Genomic DNA, 8,505 nt, shown 5'->3' on the forward strand with positions numbered 1-8,505 from the left:
GTTTGTGAATCTTTCATAACTGGGCCTAAAAAATCAAATTCCCAGATAATTCTCAGAAAGTATAACTTTCATTCTGTTCTGGGCAATTTATTCTCAAAAAGTTGGTTTTAATAAATATTATCTGTAAAAGATTTGCTGAGTTGAGTTCGCTTATATCTCTAGGTACCCTAAATTCAGGGCCGAGATTCGAGTTATGTCAGGCCATCAAAGAATCATGCATATGTCATATGTTCTTCACTCATGAAATTGCTTTACTGAATCATACTTTGGTTTTAGGCCTTTGCCTACATCAATGTATAAGAAATGCAAAGTTTACTTTTGTATTTATTGGGAAGATGTTGAAGACGTTGTTTACAATGTCACAACATCCACAAAATGAAGAAAGCCACTGAACTGGTCAGTCAAAAGAAACATAGTCTTCTCCTGAAGCATTGTTTTATTTTTATTTGGGGGCATAATAAAATTTAATTTAACTCTGTTTTCCTTTGTGCATTAATTGCAAGGAAGCTTGAAGCAATATTTCTGGCTTACACAAAGAAATGCACAGGACATTTTGTCACAAATATTATGTACTAATCTTATTATCAACATTGTCTTATTCATTACCCTCTAATTCCCTGTCCCTTCAATTTCTTCACATACTTATTAGTCTGTGTGATTAAACCACTATTTAATGAATATTTATAGCTGTCTCAAATCTATCTTTTTAAACCATATACCATATACATGTTATCATTGCTAATATTTATTGAAACTACTATCTGCTAAAAAATATGTTAAGCACTTTATAAACATTATCTCATTTAATTCTTATTACAGTCTTACAAGTATTTTATTTACTCCTATTTTGTAGATGAAGAAACAGAGACTCAACAGATTTTCCAAGGTCACACAGCTTGTTAGACCCAACAACTAGTAAACAGCTGAGCTGAGGAATATGAATCCAGTCTACCTGACTCAGAACCTGTGTTAACAACCACATCATTAGGTGCCTTTAAATATATATGTAGTGCGAGTGTGTTTGTGTGTGTAAACAAATAAACTAATTTTCTACTTAAACCAAACCTCTATGGAACCAAGTTGCTCAGTTCATGGCTCTTTAAGCCAAGAACTATTGTTGAAATTATACCAGTTTGCTTTAATCACAGGGAAGGTTCATTGTGGAAATGAATTCAATAACATGCAAAATACCTAGGAGATTATCAGGGATATAACAGACTCCCTATTTAAATACAAAAGTTCATTCCTCCTTTTAAAATATTCATTGCAGCAGAATTAGTAGCCAGTGTTGCCAAACATGGGTCCTTATCTGGAATCAAAGGCTCCCTATTCTTTCCCATGGGGAAGTATTAGTTAGCCCACCTGCCCTTGTCTCCATGGCTCATGATGTCAGCCCTCACCAACTCTTAAGCAAATCATTTAACCTATAAGCCTTAGGATTCCGCATGTAAAAATGAAGGAAATACAAGTACTATTTTAGGCTTTTATGAGGATCAAAAGAGTAATTATGTGAAAGAATTTTATAAGAAATAACATTTCATCATCATTATTCATTAATATTATTTTGCTTTTGTGTAGAAATTATATGATTGTCTTTAAGAAGAAATGGCTTTAGATACATGGCGAGTATATGGAGGATTTCCTGATTGTCAGGGATTATGATATTTGCTCCAGTAATTGTGGAAATATAACAAGAGTGTCACTCTCTGATACTGTTTTCAGTATCATCCATCCCAAATGTAAGGGTTAAATGATGACTTAGTGATTCTTGGAACTTACAAGCTGGTGATCTGGATATTTTCCCCATTTTCTAACTCACTGCCTTTATCTACTTTTCAAGAGATTGAACCTGCAACTCAACACAACCCTGCTTTCCATGTATACATGTGCCAAAATATTTATCATTGATAAGTAAAGACATTTTGATGATTGCCATTATAGATAAGCAAATATTTCCCCTACAAAATAAAAGTATTGTGCTAGTAACATTGATTTATTTTCAATTATATCATGCATTTTATCATATTTTATATTATTTGTTTACATGTCTGATGCCCTTAGAATACCACAGTTTTTGGGACTTTGATCCAGTTACTTCACTCTCCTTAATATGTTTCCTCATTGGTGAAATCAACAAGTTGAATTAAAAAATACTGAAATTGTCTTCAAGTCTTGACACTCTATTGCTCTATGAACTTAATTGGAACAATGTATTAGTTTTCCTGAGTTAAAAAAATATTGTTCCTATTCTTCTTCAGTGTACTAAAGTATGGTTTCATCTTTGTACCAGGCTCTATTAGGGGAAATTCTATTACATAATAGGAGATGCTCTCTTCCAGCAAAACCTGACAAAATGCCAGAGAAAGAAAACTAAGAAGGCCTGCTTTGCCTTGTGTTTTTTATTTAGACAAAATTCAAGTTTCAAGTTCCCGAAAACACTAGATATAGCAGTGGAACAGATCATTTATTTTCTCTGTGCTCGGAGGCTCTTTGTCATACCTTTGGCATCTACTGACTGTTTAGAACATCTTTTCCAGATTGTGAAAGATGTCTTTTTTTGTAAGGATGTGTCCCAAGGGCCACATTTGCAAGCCACATCTACCTGAAGAGCATGGCACTCTCTCCACCGCACCAAGCCCCCCAGTTCTAAAATCTATTATCAGCTTCAGAACCTAGGAGAAAAATGATTAGGTTTTAAATGGCTGTCCTAGTCACACTCCATAAGCTTCTGACATCTAATTCTCCTAGAAATGGTTCCAAGTCAATGACAGGAGAAAATGAATTTCAAGCTAATGTATTCAACCCTTACACTTATAAATCTCTTTTTTATATTTCGGAGTCACAAGTCCTATTAAAGTGTGAAATTTGGAGAGTGCTTTAACTCTTTTTTCATATGAGTAAAATTCTTCTTAAGAAGGTAGATTGGCGGGGGCGCCTGGGTGGCACAGCGGTTAAGCATCTGCCTTCGGCTCAGAGCGTTCTGGGATCGAGCCCCACATCAGGCTCCTCTGCTAGGAGCCTGCTTCTTCCTCTCCCACTCCCCCTGTTTGTGTTCCCTCTCTCGCTGGCTGTCTCTATCTCTGTCAAATAAATAAATAAAATCTTTAAAAAAAAAAAAAGAAGGTAGATTGGCTGTGTATTGATTCAACAAATATTTATCGAATGCCTGATCTCTGCAGAGCATTGTCTAGGTGCTGGGGATGCAGAGATGAAAGAGACCCTCCTCGAGTTTCCAAGAGGTCATACTCTAGTGAAAGGCAGAAGGAAGCACACAGGCATTACAACACATTATCACACTTGTTGTGAGAGAGAGAAGTATGGGACAGTTGGGAAGCACACAAAAAAGGCACTTGAACAGAAAGAGGCATAGGAGCTTCCTTAGGAAGGAGATTTCTGAGCCGGGTTTTCAAAATTGAGTAGGTATTAGTCAGACAAAAAGAGATGGCAATAGGGTAAGGCAGGCAGAGAGAGCTGCAAACACAAAGGCACTGACTGGGAGAGCAAGAAGAACTTGCAAGATTACAAGTAGCTTCAGGCTTTTTGAACACCATACTTCAAATTTCAAGCTGGGAGAGATGAGGTGGGAAAAGGAGTGATCCTTCCTCAAAGTAGAGCTAGAATATTTTCTAATCCTTTGAAATAGGATGCCTTTTGGTGCTTTTAAAAGGTAAGAGTGAAAATTAAAACCTGTTCTCAGAAATAGTCACAGCAGGAGGGAAGAGTTAAGACGGCAGAGGAGTAGGGGTCCCCTTTTTCAGCTGGTCCCCTGAGTCGAGCTGGATAGGTACCAGACCATTCTGAACATCCACGGAATCAGCCTGAGATGCAGGAAGATACATCTGGGTCTCTACAAATGAACATCACCAACGATGAGTATTGAGGTACGAAGTGGGGAGCTGTGAAGCCGTGCACAGATATTGGAAGATAAACCGAAGGGGGAGGGAGCTGCCAGGTTCGGGTGCCAGGAAGCGGTAGCCACCTGCACCGGGGGAGCGGGCGGACTTGCGGATCAGCACTTGCGAGAGAGCAGACTGAGACCGTGAGCAGGGGAACGCGCAAGCAGTCTGAAAACGGGAGCTCCAGAGTGTGCGAACCACACTGAAAGGGAGCTCCGGAGCGCGCGTGTGGGGCGGGGGCGGGGGGGAGGGAGGCGGCTGGCGCTGTTAGAAACACAAAAGACAGAGACACGCCGGCCCTGGAAGTGAGGGCTAGGATGCCGGCTGTGGGGCGCACATGCCAGAACGCTGTAGGGTTTAGCAGCACCAACAGAAACAGAGTTAAAGTGGCCAGAGGGCCTCAGTGGAGAACCGTCCGCAATTCCTCTGTTCTGAGACAGAGGCTGAGATTTGGCTACTGCTGCTCTGACTCTCAGTAGAGGCACAGCAAACCTCCAGGGAAAGCCGCCAGAGAACAAAAGCCTGGAAATACCGGCTCACAGTGTGCCCATCCCCATCCCCCCTTGCAGGAGACAGGGAGACCCTACCCAAACAGGGTTGCCTGAGTGGCGTGGCAGGCCTCTCCCCCAGAAGGCAGGCTGAAAAATCAAGAAGCCCACATCCCTAAGGTCCCTATAAAACAAGTGCACACTGCCTGGGTCCTGGTCAATAATTTGGGCTCTAGACAACCCCGCAACCTCTCCTCATCAGAATGACGAGAAGGAGAAACCCCCCCCCCCCCGCAGCAAAGAAAAGACAATGAGACTGTGGTCTCTGCCACAGAACTGATGGATATGGATATAACCAAATTATCAGAAATGGACTACGCTATAAAAACAAAATAATGTAATAGAATCATCCATACAATAGCAATCCAAAACCATAATGCTATCTTGGAAACACTAACCAGAGACGTAAGATCCTATATTCTAGAAAACAAATCATCTTGAAAGACATTGAAGAAGACATAAAAAGATGGGAAAGATATTCCATTTCATGGATGGAAGTAATTAATAAGTTTAAATGTCCAAGCTACAGAGCAATCTACACTTTCAATGCTATCCCAATCAAAATACCAAGACATTTTCAAAGAACGTGGAACAAACAGCCCTTTAAATTTGTGATGGAAACAAAAGGCCACCGGTCCCAAGGAACGTCTGAAAGGAAAACAAAGCTGGGGCATCACACATGCGGCGATTTGAGCTGTATTACAAAGCTGTGATCACAAGACAGCATGGTACTGGCACAAAACAGACACATAGACCAATGGAAAGAATAGAGAAGCCAAGAAATGATCTTGTGCTCTTTGGCAACTAATCTTTGATAAAGCAGGAAAACATCTCGTGTGGGAAAAAGACAGTCTTTCAATAATGTAAGCTGGGAAAATTGAGACTACATGCAAAAGAATGAAACCAATCACTTCTCACCATAACAAAAATCCAATGTATGACACCTCATAGGAGACAGAATCACATAAATCTAGAGGAGATAATAGCAGGCAACTCCTTCACTACATCATGTCCAGCAACCTTTTCTGACACATCCTCCAAAGGCAAGAGAAACAAAAGATAAAATGAATTGATGGGACTTCACTAAGATAAAATTCTGCAAAGATTCCAAGGAAACAGTCAGACAAAACTAAGAGGCACACTATGGAATGAGAGAAGATATTTGCAAATGACACTGCATGTGATAAAGACTGGGTATCCAAGAATCTACAAAGAACTTCTCAAACCAATAAAGAAACAAATAAACAAATCAAAAATGGGCAGAAGATATGAACAGACACTTTTCCAATGAAGACATTACAAATGGCTAACAGACATATGAAAAATGTTCAAAATCATAGCCACTAGAAATTCAAATCAAAACCAATAATAGATACCACCTTACGCCGGCAGAATGGCAAAATCAAGATGGCAAGACAAATACAATGCTGAGAGAGATGTGAGAGAAGGGGATCTCTCCACACATTGTTGGTGGGAATGCAAGTTGCAGTTGGAAACATTGAGGCCCTATAAATAGCGCCTGGGTATCAAGCGTAATTCCCAGCTATCCTGCGTTAGGATGGCCAATAGCCCTTATACCGTCTCCTCACCTTGTCCTGATTCTATCGCATATAAAATCTAAAGTTGAGCTACCCTATGACCCAGCCATTGCACTCACGGTCATTTACCCCAAAGATACAGAGTAGGAGTAAGAAGGCCATATGCACCCAAATGTCTGGCAGCAGTGTCGTCACAAGGTAAGTCAGGAAAGGAGCCGAGTATGCTCTCTTCAACAGATGACTGATTAAGAAGTGTGGTCCATATATACAAAGGGAATATTACTCAGCTATCAGAAAGGAACGATGTTCTCAACATTTACCAACATGGACAGCACTGAGAGATATGCTGGGCAGAAATAAGTCAAGCAAAGAAACGATTAATATCATATGTTTTCATCTATGGGAACATAAGAACTAGCAAGTCTGGTAGGAGAAGAAAGGATAAAGAAAGGGGGAGGGGGTAATCTAGAAGGGGAACTGAACACCAGAGAGACTTATGGACTCTGGAGAAACAAACTGAGGCTCAGAGGGAGGGGGGGAATGGGATAGGCCGTGATGGTAGTAAGGAGAGCACAGATGGTGCACTGTATTATAAGGGCAACTACGAATCATTGCAACTTACATCAAACCGGGATGTACTGTTGGTGACTAGATAATATAATAAAAAATCACTATTTAAAAAATCCAATCTCGAATGTAGGGTATGGATTACTGACTCAATGAAACGTCCAATGTCAGAATCATCGGCATCCAGGTAGTGAGAAAACAGGAGGTCTTAGAAGAGATATTCGAACAAATTGTAGCTGAAAACTTCCTAATCTAGGCAAAGGAAATAAGCACGTATGTCCAAGAAGCAGAGAGGACCCTCCCAAGCTCAACCACATGACAAACCACGCCACGTCACGTCATGCAATTCGCAAATATTAGATCCAAGGATACAGTATTGAAAGCAGCCAGAGTAGAAGAATTTTCACATACCAGGCAAAGGTACAGAATTGCGTCAGACTGTACACAGACCTGGAAGAGAGAAAAGGTGGGGGGAGCATTTTAAAAGCTCTTTCGAGAAAAACATGCAGCTAAGGATTTTAACATCCTAGAAGTGTGCATTCAGAATTGATGGAGAGGAGCTAAAGATCTTCAGAATCATGATCATTGACCACCATTCATAACCACCGAACCAGCCCTACAGGAGATATTAAGGGGTTCTATAAAAGGAGAAAGGCCCCAAGACTGATACAGAACAGAAAGCACACCTATAGAAACAAAGACTTTACTTAGAATATGCATGCAAAAACCATATCTCCTCAATAATCAGCTCACTGTAGCATGGCTTAAATGCTCCCATAAAATGACACAGGTTGCAGATTGCAAAAAGGCATGACCCTCCATTTGCTGTCTACAAGAGACTCATTTTGAACCTAAAGATACATCCCAGACTGAAAGTAAAGGGATGGAATACCATCTTTCACACCAATGGACCTCAAAAGAAAGCTGGGGTAGCAATTCTCATATCAGACAGATTGGATTTTAAAGTAAAGACTATACTTAGAGATATAGAAGGGCACTATATTATTCTTAAAGGATGTATACAACAAGTGGATATGACAATTATAAATATATGTGCCCCAACAGGGGAGCAGCAAGATACACAAGCCAAATCTTAACCAGAATAAAGAGACATATAGATAAAAATACGTTAATAGTAGGGGACCTCAACACTTCACTATCAGCAATAGATAGATCACCTAAGCAGAAAATCAACAAAGAAACAAGAGCTTTGAATGCCATACTAGACGAGTTGGACCTCATAGATATACATAGAACACTACACCCCAGAACCAAAGAATACTCATTCTATTCTAATGCCCACGGAACATTCTCAAGAATGTTGGGACACAACATTCCCAACATGTCTGGGACACAACACAGGTGCCAACCAATACCAAAAGACCGAAATTATTCCCTGCATATTCTCAGACCACAATGCTTTGAAATTGGAACTCAATCACAAGGAAGTATTTGGAAGAAACTCAAACACTTGGAGACTAAGAACCATCCTGCTCAAGAATGATTCGCTAAACCAGGAAATCAAAAATCAATTTAAACAATTTACGGAGACCAGCGAGAATGAAAACACAACGGTCCAAAACCTATGGGACACTGCAAAGTCAATCCTAAGGGGAAAATACATAGCCATCCAAGCCTCACTCAAAAGAATAGAAAAATCTAAATGCAGTTTTTATATTCTCACCTCAAGAAGCTGGAACAGCAACAGAGAAACAGGCCTAATCCATGCACGAGAAAGCAGTTGATCAAGATTAGAGCAGAGATCAATGAATTAGAAACCAGGAGCACAGTAGAGCAGATCAACAGAACTAGAAGCTGGTTCTTTGAAAGAATAAATAAAATAGATAAGCCACTGGCAAGACTTATCCAAAAGAATAGAGAAAGGACTCACATTAATAAAATTATGAATGAAAAGGGAGAGGTCACAACCATCACCAATGAAATTGGAACGATTAT

General features: G+C 40.0%; 1 long non-coding RNA gene across 2 annotated transcripts in view; it reads left to right on the plus strand.

The window, feature by feature from the left end:
* Nucleotides 1-8,505, plus strand: part of LOC103664667 — a 117,839-nt gene that overhangs the window by 37,217 nt on the left and 72,117 nt on the right. Inside the window, exon 3 of one of the 2 annotated variants that reach the window (XR_569114.2) lies at nt 854-1,491. The exons of the other annotated variant lie outside the window; for it this stretch is intronic. This is a non-coding gene — a long non-coding RNA (uncharacterized LOC103664667). Of the gene's footprint in view, nt 1-853; nt 1,492-8,505 lie in introns of those variants that run through there. 2 annotated transcript variants of the gene reach the window in all.

This window comes from Ursus maritimus, unplaced genomic scaffold, assembly GCF_017311325.1.
Source record: "Ursus maritimus isolate PB19 unplaced genomic scaffold, ASM1731132v1 scaffold_15, whole genome shotgun sequence".
Classification (NCBI taxonomy): Eukaryota; Metazoa; Chordata; class Mammalia; order Carnivora; family Ursidae; genus Ursus; species Ursus maritimus.